Consider the following 26,048-nt stretch of genomic DNA (forward strand, 5'->3'; position numbering starts at 1 on the left):
AGTCTGGCACAATGGTGGGGAGCCCTCGGGGACTGGCAGCTGCATAAGGAGGGTCAGCCAGCCCAAGTGGGAAAAACAGGACAGGTTAACGCTTCTGCAACAATCACTGGGACTGGCTTGTGAGTGGTTCTGTACATTCGGTCTGTGAACATCCAGTCTCAAAATAAGAACAAAAATGAATTCTGAAACAAGCTTTATTATGTCAGATGAAATCGTTTTGTAAAGTACTTAGCAGAGTGCCTGGGCCATCACAGGTACTCTATGATTGTTAGCTGTTATTAGCGATAATTATTATTATTTAGAGCTCTAGAAGGTTCAATCAGTGTGCTGTTCAGTCATTCAGTCATGTCTGGCTCTTGGTGAACTCATGGATTTACTTGTCTATGGGATTTTCTTGGTAGAGATGCTGAAGTGGTTTACCATTTCTTTCTCCACTGTGTCCCCATTTTGCAGACGAGGAACTGAGCCAGATAGGGGTTGTGACTTGCCCAGGTTCACACAGCTAGTAAGTGTCTGAGGCCGGATTTGAACTCAGATTTTCCTGATTTCTAAGCCTCACATAACTGCCCCATAAGGGACATTTTTGTTGTAGTTGTTGAGTCCTTTTAGTTATAGTTAACTCTCTGTGACCCCATTTGGGGTTTTCTCGGAAGAGATACAGGAGTGGTATGCCATTTCCTTCTCCAGCTCATTTTACAGAGGAGGAAACTGAGGCAAACAAGGTCACATCGTAAGTGTCTGAGGCTGGATTTGAACTCAGAACTTCCTGACTCCAGGCCCAGAGCTCTATGCATTGCCCCACCTAGCTGCCTATCTCTTAAGTGAATGGAGGCAGAGACTGTAATCTGGGAAGAAGGTAATAAAGGTTCCAGGGGCAGCACTGGGGATAGAGAAGAAGCAAGGGGAACACACCTGATTTAATCTGCTGACTTCTTTCCTTAGCATTTGCCTGTCCCTGCCTCTGTCTTATCTTTTATCTTTTTTGGCACTTCTTTAAATATTTTTTCCAATTACATGTAAAATCAATTTTAAAAAATGTGAGTTCCAAATTCTCTCCCTCCCTTCTTCCCTTCCCTCTGCCTTATCTTTTTAAAAATATATATTAAATATATATATATTTGACAAACACCAATAAATATTAATATTTCCATATACAAAGAAGAGTAGAAACCCATGAAACACAGCCCTCTATTACCTGAAACTTGGGTTTCTGTTTTGTTTTATCTTGATTTTTAAGTGCATAGTAAATTCAGAGGCATAGCTATGTCATGGAGAGTAGAGCACGGGTGTCGGAGCCACAGAGATCTGGGTTCAAATCCTGCCTCTGACACCTACTGACTTATTAACCCATGGCCACGCTCAAGGCAACTCCTGAAAACAAAATTGCAGCGAAGGCCCCCAACTGCATTCCTAGAGGCAGTGTTTTCATCCTGGGGTTCCCAGTAAAATCATAGGTCTGGTCTTTATTTTAATAAGATCAATACACGTTTGGCCCTGAAAAGAGAAAATCAGATAGGATATGATTGTTGTTGTTTGGTCATGTTCGACTCTTTGTAATCCCATGGACCAGAGCATGCCAATACTGTCTATTGGGTTTTCTTGGCAAAGATACTGGAGTGGTTCGTCATTTCTTTTTCCAGCTTATTTTATAGATGAGGAAACTGAGGCAAACAAGGTGAAGTGACTTGCCCAGAGTCACACAGCTAGTAAGTATCTGAGGCTGGATTTGAACTCAAGTCCTAGCACCCTATCTACTAAACCATCTTACTCTCTCTTGGGATATGATAGCTGTCTTCAAATATTTGAAAGGCTATCACTTGGAAGTGAGATTATATTCATTCTGTTTATCCCAGGATGACACAGTGAATCAATCAATCAATATTTATTAAGCACCTACTATGTGCCAGACCCAGTGCTAAGTGCTAGGCCTACAGTCAGAAAGACTTGAATTCAAATCCAGCCTCAGACACTTACTTGCTTTGTGTCCTGGGGCAAGTCTCTTTCTATTTGACTCAGTTTCCTCATCTGTAAAATGAGGATAATAGCACCCACCTCCCAGAATTATTGTGAGGCCTGAATGAGATCATATTTGTGAAGTGCTTTGTAAACCTTGAATTGCTAAAAAAAAAAATAATAATATGATAAATTATAAATTCTAGTTATTGTTAGTGTTGTTATTAAATTACATAAGGGGAAATCTCCAAGCAGTCCCAAAGAGGAAGATCTTCCCTCCTTGGAGATTTGTAGGCCAAGCCTGGAAGACCACAAGCCAGTGCCTTGGCTGGACCCGATTGCCACTGAGGTCCATTCTGGCTTTGAAATTCAGTAGCTGTGGAATTTCGTGATATTCTTTTGTCTTCCTTTGTCAAGGGCTGTGCGTTATGCGTCATGGGTATTTGGGGAGGCCTCTATAAAGGCTGTTCTGTCCCAGATGTTGTAGGTTACTGGCAGTGCCAGAATTCATGGGGCTCATTGGCTGCCTGAGAGATCAGAAACAATCTTTGGGTTTCACTGTTGCTGTTGTGGGCCTGCCCGCCTACACAACCCTTCTGTTATCCTGAGCATTTATTTTAAAGTCTCCTGATCTTTTGTTTCTTGTGTTTATAGTTCCCGGCAAGGACAGATAGTCATTAGTCATATCAAGAAATGCTAATTTCTGTCATAAAAAAAGCAGGTTCAAAAGAGATTTGCACCAGATTCTTATTTTGATAGGTAACTGTAATTCTATCAGCAAAGCTTTAATCTGGAAATTACAATGACGGAAATGCAAAATACCCTAGAGGAGAGGATTATTTTTAGGTTCCTTTTTAACTTTTGAAAAGCCAATTCATCAGCAGTTTAAACAGAGGTTTCAGAAGTTGATACTCAAGGTAACTCAGGCTGAGCAAGCCTTGACCTCAAACTCACATGTAGCTTAAGAGTAATGTCCTACCGAAGGGAGAGTTGCCAGGATGTAATTGGCCTTTAGAAATGATAATATTGATGCTATTAGACATCAGGCTTCTTGAGAGCAAAGACTAGATTATTCCCCCACCTCCTTTCTTTATATGTCTGTTGCTTCACACAGTGCCTGGCATAGTAGGCACTTAATAAATGCTTGTTAACATGACTGGTATAAAGAAGAGAGCATTGCAGATGAATTAAGCAGGAGATAGCACAGTGTTTGGGGTATTCTGGAAGGAGGACTACTTTGAGTGTTAAAGGTCCTGGATTTGAATCATACTGCCTTTAAGACCATGGACTTTAAGCTTTTGGGGCCTTAGTTTCTCATCTCTAAAACAAGAGGTTTGGTCTTCATGACCTTTAATAGGACCCTTGTACCTCTAAATCATGGGCACTATGCTTGGGTAAGATTGCCTCTGGATAGGGGTGTGCTGATAAATGTTGAACAGCTAGCTCTCAGTATGTGTGTGGAGGGGGGGAGGATTGGGGAGGAAATACATGTATGACACCTTTTAAGTTTAATCTGCCTTACTAATATTTTCTCCGTTGCTTTCTTAAATCAAAGCCATCAATACAACAATAAATCAAGCTCTGATTTGTAGTATTCACCAATTTCCAAGGAGTAAATATGCTCATACACAAAATAGAACAATTGGCTCCTGCCACCCTATTGAAATTGGCTCCAACAGGCTCCGGCTTCTGGGTATATAGAAGCCCAAGCCAGGATACTGGAAATTCCAGATGGTGAAGCTGAGGGAAGAGAGGAAGAAGCTTGGGTTGAGTCGTGATGGAATTTAGGATTTTTTCTAAAAATGTGTGTGCAGAAATTCTATGGGCATCACATCAGGTAATCAGGTGATAAATATCAAGGAAATTATTGGCTCAAGGGTCAACTGCCTCTGAGGAGAAGGGCTTTAATGTGATGCTGTTAGAGGGAAAAGTGAAACTGGCATCCCCAAAGGACCTGACTTCTTTGGCGATAACAGGAGTTACAGAATATAGAGAGGAGAGTCCACTCTTGTTACGTCTTTGTTATCAGCCCTGCAGTGCCTACCACTGTGTCTTACATCTGCGTTCGGAGTAAGAGTGGATTTGGAAAGGGATTTAGAAACAATGGTAAATTCTCATGTGATCTGAGCCGAACCAGAATAAGGACTAGGAGTCTTTCTTTGACTCACCACTCACCTAACCGTAGCCCCAATAATCACTCAATCAGTATACATTAGCCACCTGTGATGTGTCAGAGGGCCCGGCTCCTGCCACCTGGTAGAAGTGCCATTCCGTGGTCATTCAGCTTGACTGTCGAAAAAAAGAATTTCAGAGTGTCAGGAAGCCAGGCATCTTTCTCACGAATCTCACTGGATTCACTTAGCTTGCCTGGAGGCAGGATCAAAAATGAGCATTGGCCTGAAAAGTGCGGGCTTAGATGTGCAGAATGGGTAGTGGCAATGGGACTTCTGCAGTGGCCTGACTGATAGGCAACTGAAGATTATGGGACTGGATCTAGAAAACTCCGGCCTAGACATATGGATTGGGGAATTAATTGTATAGAGATGACGTCACCCCCTATAGATTACAAACTCCTTGAGGGCAGGGGGCATTTTTCTTTTTATTAATTGTACCCCCAGCACTAAAAAATGTTTATTGGATTGGATAATAATAGTAGTTAACATTTACAGAGCACTTTAAGGTTTCCTAGATACTTTACAAATGTTATCTTATTTGGTCCTTACAATATTCCTGGAGTCAGGAAGACCTAAATTCAAATCTGGCCTCAGTTATTAGCTGTGTGACCCTGAGCAAGTCACTTAACTCCCATTTTCCTCAGTTTCCTCATGTGTCAAATGAGCTGGAGAAGGAAATAGCCAACCATTCTAGTATCTTTGCCAAGAAAACCCCAAGAGAGAGACACAACTGAAAAAAGACTAAAACAACACGGTACCGTTATTTATGCCATTTTATAGGTTAAGTTGCCCACAATCACACAACTATTAAGGGTTGGAAGCAGAATTTGAACTCAGGTCTTCCTGACTCCAGGTCCAGTACTCTATACACAGACTGCATTACTCTTTGATAATGGGGTAGATCATCTTTGGGAGAGGGAGAGTCCTGAAGACTGAAGAAATGGGAGACACAAAGAAGGAACAGTTAGAGTGTAGAGGAGACCCAGGGTTCTGCCATGTCCTAGAGGAAAAGAATCAGTTTTGAGAAGGCGTGGGTTCTATCAGATGCTGCAGAGAAGTCACAGAGAATTGGTATTAATAACAAGAAAGAGAATCTTAAAGATCAAAGGGGCCACAGAAATCAGCATCTCCAGGTGTTCTGTTCTTGTCCCTCGCTGAAGCCTCCCAGTGGTGGGGAACCCGCTACCTTCTGAGGCACGCTGTTACCTTTGGGGATGGCGCACATCCTGGGGGGCATAAAGCCACCTCCCTACAACTCTGGCCCTTTGCTCCTAGTCCCTTCTGGTCATTTGATTTAATGACAGGAAGATCATGCTTTGAGAATGCCATTCCAGTAGGGTGAAGAGAACAAAAGCCCAGTTACAGAGAGCTATGGAAGGAGAAGGATGAAGGGGAAACTGAGGTAATGGTAGTACAGACCATTCATTGAAGGCTTGTCATTGAAAGAATGGAAAAAATCAGACATGTGAAGATTAAAACTAGCTCAATCTTTATTCTTTTTTAAATATTCTAAATGTCACCCTTTATTCCCATACGTCCCCTTTTCCTACTTGTTTACTTTTGAACTAAATGGAATTAGGGATAGGGACTAGATCTGTAATTTAATTGGTATAGGGAACTCCTAATAAGGATACTCCCTTCACCAAGGCAGGTTCTCTAAAACCTAAAGGCTGAAAGGGCACATGACCTGCCCAGAGTCACACAGTCAAACTGAGCTGAGTCTTGGGTCTTGCTGGTGTAGCTGTCTTTGTTATCTGAAGCTGCCTCTCTCTTCTTTGGGAAATGGGTCAAAAGAATACTCAGTCAAATTTGGAGTTGGGAAGTTTGACTCATAACAGGGAGGGGGTGTGAAAATAAATCAATGTGGGAACTGGAGGCCGTGTGCTTTCCACTAATCAGGCCCGGGTTCAACAGTGTCTTTCCTAGTCCTACTCACCCAAATCTACCTTTCATACACCTAAAAGTCTGGTGTTTTTCTCATCTACTTTCATTGAGTTTTTCAACAACTCAACAAAATTCCATGGCATCCTGAGCTTGTTGAGGAAAACGTTTGATTTCTACTATTACTGAAAGTGTTGTGCTTTATTCCACGCATTTTTTTTTGAAAATCTATTTAGAAAACCATGATTTAAAAAAAAAAAAACGATGTCTTTTTATTTACTTTTCGTTGACAACATTCAGTTCTTTAAGTTTCAAATTTTCTTCTCCCTCTTTCTCCTCCCCCTCCCCCTGATAGTGGCATGTAATCAAATATAGGTTCTACAAATACCTTCACATTGAACATTAGTCATGTTGTAAAGGACTATAACCATGGGCTGAACAGTAAAAAAAGAAGGGATAAAACAAAACAAAACACAAACGAGAAAGAGCAAAGAGTTTGCTTCAATCTGCAGACTCTAGTTCTTTCTCTGTTTGTGGATCTCCCTTTCCATCATGAGTCTTTTGTAGTTGCCTTCTAGCCTTGTATTGCTGAGAGGAGTCCAGTCTATCAAAGTTAGTCGTCACACATACAACGTGTCTGTAATTGTGTACAAGCTCCTGGTTCTGCTCTCCTCACTCAGCATCAGTTTATATAAGTCTCTCCAAGTTATTGTGAAGTCCATCTGCTTCTTATTTCTTATAGCACAGTAGTATTCCATTACATCCATATACCACAGCTTGTTTAGCCATTCCCCAATTGATGGGCATCCCCTTGATTTCCAATTCTTTGCCACCACAAAAAGAGCTGCTACAAATATTTTTGTACATACAGGTCCTCCTCCCACTTCTATGATCTCTTTGGGATACAGGCCCAGAAGTGGTATTGCTGGGATGAAGGGTATGCACTTATTTATAGCCCTTTAGGCATAGTTTCAAATTACTCTCCAGAATGGTTGGATTAGTTCACAACTCCATCAACAATGCATTAGTGAAAACCATGATTTTTTTTACTAGCCATTTACGCAATTAGGTACACGGGTAGTTTTATAAAAAGAAATGAAACTATTTTGGGGAGGGGCCCAATTATATTTCTTTTTCCTAATGAGCCTTCTGACTTTTAGGCCTTGGACACCAAGCAGGTTCCTTCCCCACCCTTGTTCCGCTTTAGCGTGTTAGAATATAAGCCCTTTGAAGGCAGGAACTGTCTTTCTTTTTGCTTGTATTTGTAGTCCCAGCACTTAAAGCAGTGCCTGGCATACTGTAGGTGCTTAATAAATGCTTGTCCTTTTGCCTTGCAGCATGCTCATTACTATGTTGTCAGTATGAACAGGCATTTATCATGAATGACTTAATATTTTCAAAGGGGTTGTTAGACTTAACACTTCTTTTGGCTACATGAATCTGTCATCCTGTGATGCCTTTTTTTCTACTAGAAAAATAAAAGAGCTGAATCAGTAGTTTGAACGAAGGAGTCTTATCTTCGTGTCAAAACATGGTAGGGAAGAAATAAATGCAGGAGAGGATCAGGGTCCAAAGAAGACGTATCAGGCCATCTTAGATTGTTTAATTTTCCTGATATGGTTGGTAGGTGCATATAGGTAAGGGCTCCTTTAATTCCTCCAGGTGAAATTCCTATTTGGACCCTGTTTTGATTTTTTCTGATCCCTGTTATGTGAATTGACCTCTGATTGTCTTTTGCTCCTCTAAATATGTGATTCTATTATCTTGGGTCTCTTTTGTTAAAGAAAGTGTTGGGTTTCTAGAAAGACTTGAGACCCACACAGATAACAGGAAAGATGGACTAGGAAAAGGATGCAGAATTGGTTCATTTCTGGACTCTGCCTCATCCATCCAGGTTCAACTGATTCGGCTGCATGTAAAGCAGGATTTAACAGCTCAAAACCAATCTTAAAATAATCTTGTCTTTGTTGATGCCAAAATTGCTTTGGAAGCCAGCCAAGAAAGAGACAGGAGCTACAAGAAAAAAAAATAATTAGGCACTTTCCTATTTTCTTTAGAATTATGGGAGTAAACCCCCCCCCCCACAATAGCCCACCCAAACTCTAAACAATTTGATCATCTTAGCAAATTGTGTAGGACTCAAAGGTGGCACATTTTAATAGATGTTACATGGGAGTCTGCTCTTGTGGAGACTTCCATATAGTTTTTTTTTGTTTGTTTTTTAAATTTGGAGTAGGGTCAAATTTTCATATATTAAGCATTCTCTCCAAGATCTGTTCATATTCACCATTTGCAAAGTTTTCCAGTTTATATTTTGTATCTATTTTTGCATCTATGAAATGTGTGACAAGTGAGATTTTTAGAAAGGCAAAAGAAAAATTTCATTGGGAAAAAAGTGACTTCACATGTATCAAAGTGTGAGGCCAACATGTCTTCTTCCTGAGATATATTAGTAACTCAGTTCCTAATAGAAACATTTTTGAAGAGTTTCTGTGTGTAGATAGATGGATAGATAGAGAGAGATAGATAGATAACTATATAAACATGTGTGTGTGTGTGGTGTGTTATGGTATTTAGACTTGATAGAACAAATCCCAATGAGAATGTTTGAAAGGTCATTTTTGCTCTGTGTTTGGCAAGACGAAACAATTTTAGTTTAAAGACAGAAAGAGGGGTAAAATGCAGTTCTGATCGGTCTTGTTCCCATTGGGAGCAAAGGTCTCTCCCTCCTGCCTTTGCCAAGTACAATAGGTGACATTTCAGTATACTGAAAGTGACTTTTGGTGCCCAGCGACAGCCTCTGGTCCCTCATGGGAAGCAGAGTATCTCAGGGCAATAAAAGTCTCAGCCATCAGGATTCTGAGTGCTGCTTGGTACATTCCCTTGCAGCTGGTCTCAATTGTGAATAGACTTCAAGTATACTCAGTTCCTCGTTAATTTAATTATGTCATTTTGAAAAATTTGCAGCTACTCAGCAATGATCAATTTTCATAAAACTTAATATTTCATTTATAAGCTCACAGACTTGAATTAATGTCATTAATTTCAAACCCTCACCCCACTCACCTCCCCCAAAAGAAAAATCTTAAGGTATTGTTTAAAGTACATGCTATTTCTCAATATTTAAAAAAAAATATATACATATATATAAACACAAAAGCCTACATCTACAAAAAAGACCCTAGTGGTTTAGACTCTCAGACATACAATGGGAAGATGTCAGCTTCCCAAATCAAGTTTAGTGATTTTGAATATTGTTGATAAAGTGCTTTCATTTGAACAAACTCGGTTTAGAAATTTAAGATTATTTAACTCTCCTATTTAAATAATCTGTCTTGGCATCTCTCTCAAACTCTTGACTTTAGTTTTAAGGGGATGAGTGATGAGTGTTTCAGGACGAGTCTGAACTTCTTGAGAAGAGATCTCTAAAACTGGAATGGACCCTAGTCCCACCAAGTCCAGCCACCTTCATTCTACATATGAAAGTAAAGTCCCAGGATGGTAGTGACTTGTCCAAGATCGCACAATGTTTAAGGGTCAAAACTGGGATTTGAACCCATATTCTTTGACTCATAAATCCAGCATATTTGCCACTGTTTCTGTTTATTTTTCTGTTTTTTAATTCCCTATCACCTGTTCTGCTGCTGTCTGGATAGTTGTTGTAATGGGAATGACAGTTGAATTAGGTGTTGGATCTGGAACCAAAAAGACCTGGGTTCATCAACTTCTGATGCTTACATGGTCGTGAGCATGTCACAATCTCCATCTGTAAAATAAGGTTAATAGTAACTATAGTCATTCAGCTAGCATTTCTTAAGGACCTACTATGAGTCAGAAACTGTGCTAAACACTGGAAAAAACAAAAGACAGGGCCTGCCCTCAGGGAGCTTACAATCTAATGCAACTATAGTGAGGATCAAAAGAAATTGTAATTGCTTTGCTAGCTTCAAAGCTTTGGAACAGAGGACATGAATGTCAGCTGTTCTTTTTATCCTCAGTTCTGCTGGGATAGGAAAGAAGTTAAATGACTGGCCTTAGGTCATGTGGCCAAAGCTGGGATTCAAACCCAGGTCTTCCTGACTGAGGTTTGTACCTTCTCTCTGGCTGCCTCCCAATACAATAAGAAAAATGTGTAATTCTCTTCTTTAAACAATTAACTTCAAGGCAACCAATTATCAGTGTCTGTAACACTTTAGAAAAATACACATATGTGGAAGGAAATCATTGCTGTGATATTTAGAAGATATTAATATAGAAACAAACAATGAAATCTTTCAGGAGAGCCACTGGGGATAACACACATATCCGCCTCGGCATTTGCCAAGTTTCTATTATTGAACTAGAGGCTTTTGAAGCCTCTGGCCGCCATATTTAAGCAGCAGCAATATTGCACCCCTTCCCATTCCTTTCAGTATCCCCCAAACAGGAATTTTCAGGTCAAGTCTAGGCAGGAAACATATATTCAGCCCATACTATGCTAAGTGCTTGGGATATAAATACAAGCAAAGAAGAGACAAGAAGATTCCTGCCCTCGGGGAGCTTACATTTTCATGGAAGTTCCTTCCATCTCTAGTACTATAACCCAAGATCCTATGTTGACTTCTTGCTTGGACCGAAGCTGTCTTCAAAACTACCCTCTTTGCTTCTTTTCTTTGCCTTACTCTACTCCAGCCCATCTGACACTCCGCTGACAGCTTGTGGAGTCAGAGGACCTGAGTTCAAATGCCTCCTCTGATTCTAAGTACCTGGGACAAGTTTGGACAAGGCATTTAACCTCCTTCAGTTTCCACAGTTGGGTTAGATTAGTTAGCCTCCAAGGTCCCTTCTAGGTGTAGGCCTACAGTCCTATGATCTCCTGTGTATTTGGCTAAAATGAACTACTTAATTTCCTGCCTCTGTGCCTTTGGCAATACCTAACATTCCTTCCTCCTATACCCTACCTGTAAAAAGTACATTCATCCTTTAAGGGCTAATTCAAATGCCCCATCCTCCACAAATCCTTCTCTAGCCACTTCCTTAACCAACTCCTACCAAGATCATTAACCCTTCTGCTGTTGGTTGTATTTTATTCAGAGGGAGCCCCTGAAGAATTTTGAACAAGGGAGTGACTTTGCAATTGATTTCTCCCCTAATCCTCTATGCAGAATTCTTCTGAAGCCATTTCTATGGAGTTCTCTTGGGCACCTTGCAAAGGGAAGCTTCCTACTCAGGTACAAGGAATGGAAAAGGCTTCCTGCTCTTCCTTGGATGTGACTTTCCAGTGTCTTTGTTTCTTAGTTACCTAAAGCTTCTTTTGCCTTTTGTTGCTGGGGGCGGGAGCTACCTAATAGCCTTAGTGTAAATCTCCAGTGGGATCTCACGTGTTTTCAGGAATTTTAGCTTGACAGGACAGCAGGATAGGATGCACTAACTTTATCCAGTAAGACTTTTTTCTGGTTGGCATAACCACAGCTTCAGCTTCAGCCTTTGACCTCCCAGTGAAGAGCCTGAATTATTTTCTTTAAGTAAAGAATACTTGGGGTGAGACAATCATGACAGTCTATGCTGGTAGGAATGAAGGTGTGTAATAACATTGAGCCTGAGGCACAGGAGAGGTGGAAATGGATGTCAGGAATATTGGGTGTATAAAATCAATAGGACTCATAAAATCACTAGAAGCTCATTGGCTATGAAAGGAGAAGGGCAGATTGTCCCACTGAAAGAAATGGTGCTTCCTTAAGAAAAGCCAGTGAATTCTAAAGGGAAACACTACATCTTCCTTTCCCAAAGGAACATCAGTTGAATTGTTTTGTAAACCTTGAAGTCAAAAGCAATTGCTTTGCTAGACCTGGTTTTGAATTTACCAAATCTCCAAGTCCATAGTTACAGAGCTCTGGGGTAGCTACTATTTTGCATGCTGGGATCTGAATATTCCCCACAATGCACAAAGATCTGGGCATAAGGAGTGCCAAACCAATGGTATTGACTGACTGAGTAGCGACATCAGGCATCAAGTGATAGATTAATTTATCTTCAATTGCATTAATTCCCCTCTCTAAGGCTGTAGATGCTAATTCTGGTAGCAAAGTATCATTCAGTTAAACATCATTCAGTTAAACTCACATAAGAAGTAAAATCTTAAGTAAGACTTCAATTGAGTATTAGACACTGGGGGAGTATCCAGACTCGGGAGCTGCATTTCTGACTGATCCACTAATTAACCATATGACCTTGGGCAAGTCAATCCCCTTCCTAGGCTTCAGTGCCCTGTAAAAAATTTATCTGTAAAATAAGTTAGTTGGACCAAGTGATTTTTAAAGGTCCCTCATAGACCTGCAATTCTTTGGATCTAAATTCCACTTTTGAAATAAATCTTCTCAAGAGGAAAAGAGGAAGGTTTGGGAGCACTTCCTGAGAGGGTGAGGGGATGATGATTATGAATGGGCATCAGAGAAAAGAGAGCACTTCTCAAATCTTACTGGACTTCTCAGCTCCTAGGGTACCTAACTGGCTTCTTCCCAGGATTCTCCTGAGCATCATCATCGACACCAATGCTAGGAGCTATAGCTGTGAAAAGCACATAGGTGCTAGATAGATGTGACCCAGACTTACTTAGTCTCTCACAGCCTTATCTTCTTCATCTATAAAATGGGGATGATAATAATAGATTAACCCTCACAGGCTTGTGAGGATCGAATGAGGCAGGCTTTGCAAACCTTAACGTTCTATATAAAGGAGACACACACACACACACACACATCCTTTATACACACACAAGCACTTTGCAAACCTTAAACATCTATATAAAGTATACATATATATATATATATACACATGTATATATCTCTCTATATCTCTATTTCCTTTATATAAACACACACATAACTTTACATGTGCCTGGGGGTATTTCTAGGCAGGTCCAACAAATGTGCCATTATGAAGAGTTTTTCACAACTATACTTGGCATCTTTATGAGACTATGAATAAAGATATGCATATGTATCTATAAATGCACATGTAAATGTCTATGTGCATATACACATGTGATCTATATGTTATATATGATATATACACATTATGTATATGTATTATAGATACACACATATAGAAATGTGTGTATGTTGTTTTCTTTCCTTGCAGCCAGGAATAGACACCAGCTACAATCACCCATGACTAAGCGTAGCCCTGGAGGGTCACTTATTTCAGGACTAGAACCAGAAGAGTGGTCATTATTAGTTCCATGTCAGCCTGGAATGACAAGCTTTGTGGGAGCTTCAGGGAACTGTGCTCAGCCCTGTGTTGTCTAACTTTTTTTTAATGGAGAATTAGATTTGCATTTATGTACCCTGCACCTGGTACTATGTCCAGCAAATTAATAAATAAATACTTGTTAGTTGGTTGATTGATGATAGCCAGGGTCCAAAAAGATCTGACACTGTATGGGACATTAGGATGAATCAAATGGATGAAATTGAATAGGGTTAAATGTAAAATCTTTCTTGGGTTCAAAAACTCAAGATAGAGGAGGCACGGCTAGGCAGCATTTGGGAGGTGGGACTAGGCAACAATTCCTCTGATCAAAAATCCCAGGCTTTTTCTGAGCTGTGAGCTAAACATTAGTCAGTAATATAACAGACTAATAGAGTATCTGGGGGAAAAAACAAGCAAAACTAAACTAAACCAATCTCAGAGTGAATTAAGAGAGACGAAACGTCCAGAGGAAGGAAGTCATGGTTCCGCTCTGTGTGATGAGGCCACATCTAAAGCATTTTCCATTTCTGATACCACATTTTTGGAAGGACATTGATAAGGTTGAGGTCTCCTGAAGGCACGTCCTTCTTCCCTTTCAAGGCTAAGCCTTTGCCACTGATCTCATTCCATTTCTCTTCTCCAGAAACACCATTAATCATCTTTTTCTAGTATGTTTGGTTTCCCTCTCCATCTTCTCTAGTGGATTTTGCCCCTCTGCCAGTAAGGACACCCATATCTCCCCTAACCTGAAAAAACAAACTTAATCTTTCTGCCACCCTTCTGCTACTAGTGTATCTCTGTTCCTCTTTTTACTGGAAAATAACATCTAAATTACAATTATTATCAAAGCATGACTTGGAAAATGAAAGATCATTTTTTTAAAGCATGATTGCATAGAGTGAGCCGTAAGTTAATAGAATATTATAGAAAATGTTAGGGAAATTATATCAGACTAAGCTCTGGTATGTAATTTTTAAAAATTGTATACAGAAGAGCAAGCCCTAAATAGACCAGTAGTGTGGCATGATGGGAATAGCCCTGTCTTTGGGGCCAGAATACAGGGGTTCACTTGCTCCCTCTGTGACTTGGGCAAAGCACTTAACCCATCAGGGCTTCTTTTCTTATCTCTAAAGTAAACAGGGTTGGATGAGATGATCTACAAATCCTATGGTTTGGTAAATAAAACAGAGACATGTAATATTGTCTGTTTTATAAATTACAAATTTCTCTTTATTGGTGGAATTTTGAGGGTTCTTATCTTTTCCTGTTTTGTACTGGCCTCCATTACTGTTACTTGTTACAATGATGAATTTTATTGAAGTGCCTAGTTCCTGGTAGATATTTAATAAATGCTTGATTTCTTGATGGGCTGATGTTTAAAATAAAGAAGGATGAAGGGAAATAGGTCAATCTTGCTTTTCCCTCCGATGTTCATTTCAAGGGAGCAAAGAAGACATCAATCTCCCTCTATATTTCAGAGGGCCTGTCTCTCAGGGAAGTAGACCCTCCCTCCATTGACACAACTTACATGTCTCTGCTTCCTCATGCTGTGTAAATCCTGGGCAGGCTTCCCTAGAAACCCTTCACGGGGAGTGAGTGAATTCACTGCTCTGAGCACCTTCTTCCAAACCTCTTCACATTACATGGGCAGCAGAGCAGCACCTTCACTGCATGACCAATCCAGTTCCTCGATTTTGCTCACCTGAGAATCTATTTAACTGTGCAATAATGTGTCTAGTCTCTATCCAGTCCCCACATACAGCTTGAATTTGGGGTTGATTTTTGAAAAATATGATTTCAACTTTGGTGGACATAGTACAAACATAGATCTTAAAGATTCCTTTTTATTGCCCCTAGCATCCAATCCAATAAGTATGTTTCACAAGCCTTAGCTCAGCAAGGCAAACAAGACTTCAGAAATTCATAGAAAATAAAATACATGTTTCTATCATTCATTTTCAGGCAAATCAACCGAAATGGGTGGGGATCAATGGATCTAACAAGTCTCTGTCACATTGCAAACACATGAACACTCCTCTTGATAAACCAGGTTAGACAGATATCCTCAACCACCGTCTAGATTCCTCTTCTAGGATTGGTAGCAAGCATTCTTGACCTTAGGCATTGATGGCAAGTTCTTGTTATTGATATGGGGTGATGCTACATCAGAAGGTCTGGATTTACTTACCTTCTGTGGGATGAGATTCATATTCTCCCCCTTTCTCTCTTTTTCTTCTGTGTCTAGTATTGATCATCCCCCATTTTCTTGAAATAGTTTTCTGGTATTCTCCCCGGCTTATTTTGTCCCTTGCTGCCTGGGAACCTCTGTCCTCTCTAATAAGCTACAGGATGGAAAATGTTCCTCAGGCAAGGTGACTTTTACTTTCTCATGTAGTAGGGAAGACCTTCTTGTCATAAGATTATCTATCAGGGTGTATATACATGCTATAGGCAGGAAGACAAGCAGAACACATACCCTGCTTGGAGCAGGACTTGTTGTAGACCTACTTCCTGGGTCTAAAGCTGAGCACCCCTGCTTTCTGGCTCTCCTTAGAGATTGTCTACAGACCCGACAGCAAAACATTTCTTTTTCCTCATTTCTGTTCACTTGGTGGTTCCTGGGAGTGCTGATTTTAAGTGGTCTTCTACCTCATTGTTAACATTTCCGGTCTCCTAGGTGATCATAATTCACCTTAATTTTTATAGTCTACCTGTCCTCTTTTTCAAGGAGCCATGGGCCATACCAGAAATTAGGATCACTGGTGCCCATGGACCATCAGAGCTGGATTGTAACTCAATGACCATCCACACTAGTCATTTCATTTTTGTAGATGAGAAAATTGAAGCTCAGACAGTCAGTTGCTCGGGGTCACTGAACTAGTTATGGATAACAGAATTCTCCACTTAAAACCTTGATTGGGGTGTTGCTATTTATTGTTGATATTTTCAGTTTTCCAGGGTATTGGAAGAAAGGAAGAGTGGAAATAAAGAAATCAGTTCACTAAAAAGTAAACAAACTTCCCTTTTTTAAGCTGGTAGGTTTAGACCTCCTTCTCTACAACTCATTTCTGATATGAATCCCTAAGGCTGACCCAGCATCCAGCTGAGGTGTGGGAGTTGTAGGGAGAAGGGATGGAATGGCTCAGGGAAACCCATAGCCCTGATGGTCCAGGGCATTTCTGGGCCTCTCTTTCTCCTGGGCCTCTCTGCATTTTGTGGGAGTTGCAATGAAATGAAACGATGGCAAGGACTCAGTTTGTTAATTCCCCAGACAATCTAATCAGTTTTATTAATCATTGCCCTGTCTTGAAACCAAGAGGCCCCTTGTGCCCTATTAGCCTGGCAGGAATACAGACAAGACATGCTTCCCATGAGGCATCATACCAAGACGGAATTGGCAGCTCATCCACAGCATTGTACATGCGTCAGCTTTCACTCCACACTTAAATGACACCACAGAAACAAGATTCCTGTCAATCATAACACAAACAGCAGGCTATTTACACTTGCTCTGAACAGAAAAAGGCAAATTTAAGTCAAAGGCCCTAAATGAATGCCAACCATCTATGAAGAAAGAGCATGGCAATGTTGCAGCTATGCTGACAAGAGACTTTCTTCTTCTCTGCACCATCCGACAGGCTTGTCCATCTCCATCTCAAGCAGCTTCTGCCACAGTCTCTCAAAGCCTCTGACATGGCAACTTGGTTTTCATCTGTGTAGGGGAAATTCTTTCTTCCCAAACTACAGAGTTTTAAATTCATGTTCTTTATTTTCATTGCTTAACATTCACCTCGTGAATACAATAAGGTGGGCAATCCTGCCAGTGGCTCAGATTTTAGTCCATACATGCGACTAGACTAGCCCTTTCCTGCCCAGAAACCCAACAGAAAGGACCTGTCCGAGGTTCTGAATCTCCTTGAGGTGCTGAATCCTTGCACAGACCGTCATCCTTGCTTGTGTTTGCATCTGGAGGTGCCTCATACATGCTCCAGCTAAGCAGGTGTCTGTCTCACATGACCAGCCCATTTTCTTCTCTGAATTTACCATTTTCTCTTTGGCTCTTGCTTGTGCACATGGCATTGTTGATAAATATGCTTCTGTCTACTTATTCCCAACTGTGGTCTTTAGGTGAACTGAAATTTAGATTCTTCAGAGAGTATGGTTTTCTGTCATTTAGAGCCTTAGAGCATGATGAGGAGAATGGAGATGAGGGGGAAGGAGGGTCTAAACCTATACTTTGATGTAGGGATCTCCTGATGAGAAACCTCTGTCTACCAAAGCAAACCAGCAACTGTTCTGTAACTCATCATCACAGAAAGTTGATTAAGACACTCAGTGGTTAAGGAAACTTCCCAAGGTCACATGGTCTGATATGATTGTAAGGATCAGAGACCCTTTAATCCAAACCTCAATTTTCAGATGAGGAAACTGAGACCCAATGCAACGAAATGCCTTTTTCATGAGCCACTGATCTAGGGCTAAGAAGGACCTCAGAGGCCAAATGGTCTAAATCCTCATTTTATGGATGAGGAAACTGAGGCCAGGGACATTAAATAACTTGCCTAAGGTCACACAGGGAGTTAGTGACAGAGGCAGGTCCTCCAACCCCAAAGCCAAAGTTATTTTGTCAAAGTATGACTTGAACCTAGATCTTCCTGACTCAGAAACCAGCTATTCTCCACAGGGCTTCTTAAGCTTTTTCCACTCATGACCTCTGCAGCACTTCTTAAACTTAAACAGAAGCACCGAGGGCTATGCCATGGAAATTGCCTAAGAGATGAATTTTTTTGTTTAGGGGTCAGTTTTGTATAATTGAAAGTACTGTACATTTTCCTTTAACAGGTATATCTCAGAGTACTTAGACGTACTAGGCAGCTAGTGAATAGAGGGCCAGGTCTGGAGTCAGGAAGACTCCTCTTCATGAGTTCAAATCTGGCCTCAGACACTTATGAGCTATGTGACCTTGGGCAAATCACTTAACCCTGTTTTTCTCAGTTTCCTCATTTGTAAAATGAGCTGGAGAAGGAAATGGCATCTGGTATCTTTGCCAAGGAAGCCCCAGAGGGGATCACAAAGGGTCAGAAATCACTGAAATGACTTAACAACTTGAATATAGGAGAAACTTACTTTTATATTTCTGATGCTAATTATTTTCTTAAGTCATAAGAATGGGCTTTTGTAGGGAAGAAAATTAAGGACAGAGTAGGCAGCTAGGTGTCACAGTGGATAGAACATTGGACCTGGAGTCAGAAAGACCTGAGTTCAAATTAAGCCTTAGTGTGACCTGGACAAGTCACTTAACCTCTCTCTGTCTGCCTCAGTATCCTCCACTATAAAATGAAGATAATAATAACACCCAGAGTGGTTGTGAGGATAAAATGAGATCATATCTTTTAAAGCACTTTGCAAATATTAAAGGACTGTATAAATGCTAGTAGTTGCTATCATTGTCATTATTAGACAATTATTAGGCTGACAAGCTGTTACATAAGATGATTTCCTTGTCCCTCAGAAGACCAGTGCCCCAGTCTAGTATACTTTTGACTCGAGAACTATTCCCTTGATTTTATCAAGGGCTTATCTTTTAATAATTCAAAATGCTTCATACAAAGTGTGTTAGGGAAAAAGGCAAATTGGTAAGTGTCTGAGCCCTGTGGCCACTTCTCTAAGACTGAACTATTTACATGTCCCAACCTTTTCAGGTTCTTTATTCCCAAATGGAGATGCTAAAGGGGGGGGGGAGGAGGAGGAGGAGAAACTAGAGGAAATAAGAAATGAGAAACACCTGCATTTAAAACCAGATGCCTTGTCCCCCAGAACATGGCAACACCAGGACCTTATGAGAAACATAATGAATCCCCTGAAATGGACACATTGCTTGTATTCTCACTATCTATTTCCATTGAGTTGGAATCAATTATTATATTTTGCATAGTTACAACTTTGAAGAGTGCACATTTAATACATGCCACCACTTCAGGGGATTCATTAGTTGCACTAACAGGGACCTTGCTGTTTAGATAGTGTAGTAGATAAATGGCCAGATTTGATCTCAGGAAGTCCTGGGTTCAGATCTCACCTTTGGCATTTGCTAGCTGTGTGACCATTGGCTGATGTTTCTTCATCTGTGAAGTGTGCATGTTAATACCCCAATCTCTCTAGGGTTGTGGTGTAATTCAAACGAGACAATATGTGTTAGTATTTTGTCCTCTCTCTGTGTCATTTTTGTTTGCTTGGTAGATTTTTGAGTTGACCTGTGATTTTGTCTAGAGTAGGGTACTTCTGGTAAGGAATGTCCCTTTCCAATGCAGGTTGACACTTGCTCTGCAGTTCAGGGTCTGGAAGAGTTTGAAGTTAAATGACTTTCCCAGGGTCACACTGTCAGTATGTGTCAGAGACGGTACCTGAACTCAAATCCTCTTGGCTCCAAGGTCAGCTCTCTGGCCAGTACTCTATACTCCCTCACCTGTCAGTTTTGATAATAATTAGTATATTCTTAGAATTTGCATTTTAAATGTTAAAGCTTAAAAAAAACCCTGTTTTATCATTTTTCTTTCTAGGATCTTAACACAGTTGATTCTGTCATAAATCCTTTAGTTGAGTCCTAAATAGCTAAGTTCTACAGGAACTAATTTTACCATATGGTGGGACAGATGGATTGAAATTGCAAAACACTTCAAAATGGGAAGGGTGGTGGGTTGTTTTTTTTTGTTTGTTTGTTTGTTCTCCTTGTTCACTCTAGTATAATACAGCCGAGGTGAATGAATGACCTGCCAGGGCTCCTAGCTTTTAAAATAAAAGATATGTTTTTTTTAGCAGCAAAAGGCAGAAGTGAGGTGACAAGCACCTCAAAAAAATTCAAGTAACTAAGAGTGATTTACCAACTTAGGTCAGACCAGGACACCAGCTGTATCTAGAGAAGATTCCCTAAAGGCAGTAAGTCTGCCTGTAACGAACCTAGTACTTTTTTCAGCACCTTGGAGAGTACAAAACTCTGTCTTCAAAGAGCTTCGGATCTATTTAAGGGAAATACAAAATGCATACATGACTCAGAGAACATTTGTAAGTGATACAGACTAGATGCTAAAGGTGTTTGGAGCAAGATAATGGGCGTTGGGCAGTTGCCGAGAGGAGATTACTCTAAAGCTGTTCTCTAAAGGAAGCACTGGATGAATTGAATTGGGATGGGAGGAGCAGGGTGTGAGGCTTCAAACATGACTGTTGACAGGGATCAGATGAACCAGAGGCTGCCAGTCCTCCAGGAGAGTGTAACCTCTTGAAGGCAGAGTCTATTTTTGTGCCTAGAACTGTGTTTTGCACACATTGGGTGCCTAATAAGTGATTGTTGAATTCATATCACAGAATTTCAGACTTGGAAGGTACTTCCGTGACTGTTTAGTTCAACCCATAACCAATGAAGAATCCCCACTATACATATAATAACAATATAGTGTTTTTAGATTTGCGAAGCACTTTTGAAATGTTATTTCATTTGCTACCCTGGGAAGTAGATGTGTTATTATTATCCCCATTTTGCAGATCAGGTAACTGAGGCTGAGAAAGGTTTAAGTGACTTTGCTCAGGGTCACACAGCTAATAAATTTCTGAGGCAGACGTGGAGTAGACCTGAGTCTAACCACTGGTACACTCAGCTGACAAGTGGTGATCCAGCCTCTGATGAGGACCCACCACCTTCAAGGAGCTCCATTTTACTTTAGACATTTCTAATTGTTAAAAGTTTAATTAAATATCTTCATTTTGTTCTATGAATAAACAGTGAATAAGTTCGAAGAATAAGGAAAAATAACAATCTTTAGGATATTTAAATGGTAAGAATATATGATTTAGATTTAGAAGGAACCTTAATGAACTAGTCCAACCTCCTTATTTTATAGATAAGGAAACTGAGGCCCGAGATGTAAAAGGACTTGCTTAAGAAGGACCAAATTTAAGAATACCTTGAAGTACAAATTGTGTTTTTGTATCGATTGATGCACCTGGTCCTTCTAGTGCTAAGGTCACAGAGCTGTTAAGTTAGAAGAGACAAGATTCCAACCCAGGTCCTCTGACCTGCATCTAGGATACAATGGAGACAACCTTAAATTTTAAATCAAGAGTTCTGAGGCTCTCCACTTACTGAGAATGTGAGTAAATCATTTAATCTTTCTGGGCCTCAGTTTACTCACACAAAACATGAGTCAGTGGACTGGATCCAAGGTCTCCATGCAGTCAGGGCATGGGAGGGTTGTTACAGGACAATCAAATTAAAATATAATTGGAAACTCTTTAACAAAATATAATAAAGCATAGATTATGCTAATTTGTGGTTTTCTTAATCAATATGTGACCCACAGGAAACCTCATGTATGGTTAGAGGCATTCATTTCTATTTGCGTTTGACAATAAGGGACTAGATGACCTCCGTGGTCTTTTCTGTTTTTCAGTCTATGGTGCTGTGACCTTATATCCAGTGACCTTTTTAGCATTTTTTTGTTGTTGTTAAGTTGTGTCCATCTTCTTGACCCTGTTTGGGGTTTTCTTGGCAAAGGGACTGCTCTCCCTCCTCATCTCTACATCCTGCCTTTCCTGGCTTTTTTCAGATCTCCACTGAAATCCCACCATCTACAAGATTCCTTTTCCAGTCTTTCTTTGTCTTAGCACCTTCCATCTGAGACGATCCCCAATTTATTCCATCTACAGGTTGTTTGTACACAGTTTGTATGTCATCTGCCCCTTTAGACTATGAATTCCTTGAGGGTGGGGGTTGTTTTTGCCTCCTCTCTATCTCCTCTCTATCTCCACAGTTCCTGCAACATAGTAAACATGTAAATGCTTTGTTGATGGGATATCATTGTTTATTTAGACCAGGTAATGTTCAAAAAATTTCTTAAGAGGAAGTATGGCATAATAGCTAACTCTGAACTTGGAGTCAGGAGACTTGGATTCAAATATTGCTTCTGATATTTATCAGCTGAGTGACCTTGGACAAGTCATGCAACTTCTCATCTTCTATTTTCTCATCTGTAAAATGAGAGTAATAATACCTGCAAATGTATTGGGATAATTTTGTAGTACAAATGACAATCTGTATGTACAGTTTTTTTTCAGACCTTAAAAGCATTATTCAATGGTTAATAATTGATATTATCTCATATGTAAAATAACCAGCTAGAGCAACCTTCAGCAAGTGTATCCAACTATATACTCGGGGCAGCTGATCGAGGTGAGGCCAGTGGCAGCCTTTGGCCTTGAGACCTCTCTTCTCCTTGTCTGTTTCCTGAAACCAGGGATGTGTTCTAGGACAAAATGCAACTAGGATTAGAGAACACAATGGAGGTTGACCTTTGAGAACCAGAGAACTCCAAAATTAAACAGCATGTTCTTTCCAAAAAGCCTATTGTCTGATACTTCAGCACATCCATTACACATATCGTTTATTGGCTGTTTTTATTAATTCCATTAGATTGTTTTTGCAGTATTCTCTTATAAAAATTGTTGTCACTTAAAGTATGTAAGTTAAATGCAAATGTTTTGCCATACTAATAAGTATATTGCAGCATTAGAGCGATAAGCTCATTGACGTATTTATTCAGATTGTCGATGGGCTGTCTTTTAGCAAAATAGCTGAGTGAAAGGTTGGGTCTAAGCCCAGCTCTTCTCACCACTACCTGAAAATAGCCAGAAAGCACCACCTGAAGGGGAAAAATTTAAAACAAGGGAAGACATTATTTGCCACTCTGTAATTCCCACAGAGGAAACCAGAAGAGTAGAAGGCCAAATTTCCCACTTTATGGTCCCTCTTAATGTCCTATGCTCTTTATGCTGGCCCCCAGTTCTAAACTGGGATAGGCTGATGCAGCCTCAGTCTTTACTTCTTTCCTCAAAAGACCAGAAGGTAAGTTCATCAATAGAATCAGGTTCATGAATTACCCATGGCCTTGACAATGAGCAACTTTGGATGAGAAGGGGAGTGAAACAGTATTGACCTGCTCAAGCAGAAGGGAGAATTTTCAGGTAAGAGGATGAAGTAAAAGGTTTAGCAGACTCAAGTAGCTAGAAAGATACCAAATAAACCAGAGGTGGAGTGGGGGAGATCTAAAATATGGTAAAAAAACAGAAGTCCACTTTAGTAAGCCACTATAGAAAAAAAAAACAAAACAATAAGACCCAAACAATTGAAAACGTGGGGAAATGAGTTTTCAAAAAAAATTCCTAATACAATGAAAAAAAATGTGATGGCATAAGAGAATCCTAGGATAAAGCATGAAGAGAGAATGACTGCAAATGGAATGTCTAGAAAGAGAATGAAAAGGCCACAAGAATTCCAAGCATGGCTAGAAGACCAAATAAGAGAACTAAACAACAAAGTTAGGAATGGAATTTGAACTTTTAATGAAAAATTCAGACAGTACTGATGGCTTAGGATGAAGCCTGAAAAATTTGGAAAAACAGTAGATACTCTGAAAAACTGATTGGGAGAAATGGAAATTAAAAATTCAATGATACAATAAAAAAAATTTAAGTCATGAGAAGTCACAAGATAAAATTAGAAGATAATACATGAAATAACTACTGTTAAAAAATAACTGTCCTACAAAATCGGGTCCAGTGAAAAAGCCCCAAAATTATCAGAAACCCAGAAGAACATAATGAAACATTACAAAAATAACAAAAACTTAGAACTACATTTCAGGAAACCATAAAAACATTGACCATAAGTTGTGGACCCAGGGGTTAATGTGTACTTAGAATGAATCCATAGGTCACCATCAGGAAGAATTTTCCGTTTTAATTTTTCTGGAAATATGATTTTCAAGCTTGAGATGTTCCAGATTAAAGAGAAAATATCATAAGCAGTTAGGGGGATGCTAGAGCCAACTTAAACTGGATCACTTAGAGCTAGTTGTTAGATTTTCAGTGTGAACATTTATGTCTTGAAAATTGGCAAACGCTACAAATAAGGATTTGATTTATTGTTTTGTTGGTTGTTTAGATTTGGGAAAGTGATAGAAAAATGTTAATAATTCAGACTAAACTTAAAAGCATATTGTGTATATATTTTTTTCCAGACAGCTGGTTGTTAAATACTTACCAGCACACCCCTGCAAGCAGCCAAGAAGAAACAGATCATATACCAAGAAACTACAATCAGAATTATTCAAAACTATCCATCAGCAATGAGAAAGGAAAGAAAATAATGTAACATGAGGCAAGCAAAGATTTTAAAAGGTTATAGTCATAGAAATTCAACAAAGTAAGCAAGAGACTAGAATAAGAATAGAAGGGTACATAAGGAAGGGGTGGTGGAATCTGGAAGGGAATTATCTGAAATAAAATCACTTTCAACTGTAGAAAAATTATTCTTAAAGAAAAGAGAAAGATATCCAGTGTTTCAGAGTTTGGCTAGGAAAGGCAGGATAAAAGAGGTCTGAAATTTAATTGTTCAGTGGAATAGAAGTTGCATATATGTAATTCTGATGTCATTTTCCCTTCCTCCCCCTTTAAAAGAAGGAAAGGAAAAAAGAAGAAATATTGTGTCAGGATTTGTTGAAGGAAAAAACCAAACTTAACAATCATAACATTGAATGTGAATGGCAGGAACTCACCCACAAAACAGGAAATGCTAAAATAATGAAATAGAAAATAAAATTTAACAGATTGCTATGTGCAAGAATTGTAATGAAAACACAGAAGGATACATAGTTAAAATGACATATTAGAGATTTTTTTCAGTTGAATCCAACAAAGGAGGACAATTATGATGTCAGATAAGGCAATATTAAATATATTCAAAAGATAAAAATAGCATAGCATTTAAGTACTTAATGGAAAATCTAGTTGAATTGCAAGAAAATATATATGGTAAGAAATTCTAGGACTCTTCTACTTTTAAACTTAGAAAAGTCTATCAGAAAAATGAAAAAGAATCTGAACAGAATATTGAAAAGACTAGAAAGGCAGGACCTCAAGTTTATTAAATGAAAATAACTAGATTTTTTTGTTTGTTTGTTTTTTGCTTTTTGGAGTGGGGAAGGTAGGGCAGTTGGAGTTAAGTGACTTGCCCAAGGTCACACAGCTAGTAAGTGTTAAGTGTCTGAGGCTAAGTTTGAGCTCAGGTCCTCCTGACTCCAGGGCTGGTGCTCTGTTCACCGCACCACCTAGCTGCCCCAATAACTAGATTTTTTTTTTAGCATTGTTCTATACCTTTGTAAAAAAATAATTAATCATATACTAGAACATAAAGAACTTTAAAATTCAGTAAGAAATATTAAATACAATACAAAATTATAATCAATTAGGTAAATATGAGTAGAGGATTTAGATTTAAATGGAGATTAATGTTATCCTAAAGAATGAAATCAAAGGAAAAATAAATCATTATATTAAAGAAAAATTATAGCAACAAAACACATGCTCTAAATCTGTGGGATTCTATTAAGTAGTTGTTAGGGCAAAACACATCAGTGAACACATTAAATGAAGAGAGAAGATCAAAGAATTGAGCATGTAACTAAAGAATTCTATCAACTTATAATCTCCAAAAAACAAAAGAAGTGAGATTCTAAAATTAGAGGTAAAAATGGAAAAAAAAGGATTGGCTAAAAAGATGACAAAACTAAGCACTGATTAAAAAAAAAACTAATAATATAAATAAATGATTCACTAATTTGGTTTAGAGAGGAAACCCACATTACCAGAATAAAAATCGAGAGGAGCAAAGTCATAGAAGATGAAAAAGCAGATGTTGAAAATTATTAGAACTACTATACCAGTTTGTAAACCAAGAGAATAAAATGGAGGAATATTTAT

At 39.3% G+C, this 26,048-nt stretch overlaps 1 protein-coding gene across 3 annotated transcripts in view; it reads left to right on the forward strand.

Annotated features, from left to right (window-relative positions):
* The window catches only part of PLCL2 (phospholipase C like 2), a 325,894-nt gene that overhangs the window by 278,704 nt on the left and 21,142 nt on the right, over positions 1-26,048 (forward strand). The gene's annotated exons all lie outside the window — the stretch shown is intronic.

Source organism: Petaurus breviceps, unplaced genomic scaffold (assembly GCF_028583685.1).
Source record: "Petaurus breviceps papuanus isolate PSGF00001 unplaced genomic scaffold, PetGlider_PUasm1.0 185, whole genome shotgun sequence".
Classification (NCBI taxonomy): Eukaryota; Metazoa; Chordata; class Mammalia; order Diprotodontia; family Petauridae; genus Petaurus; species Petaurus breviceps.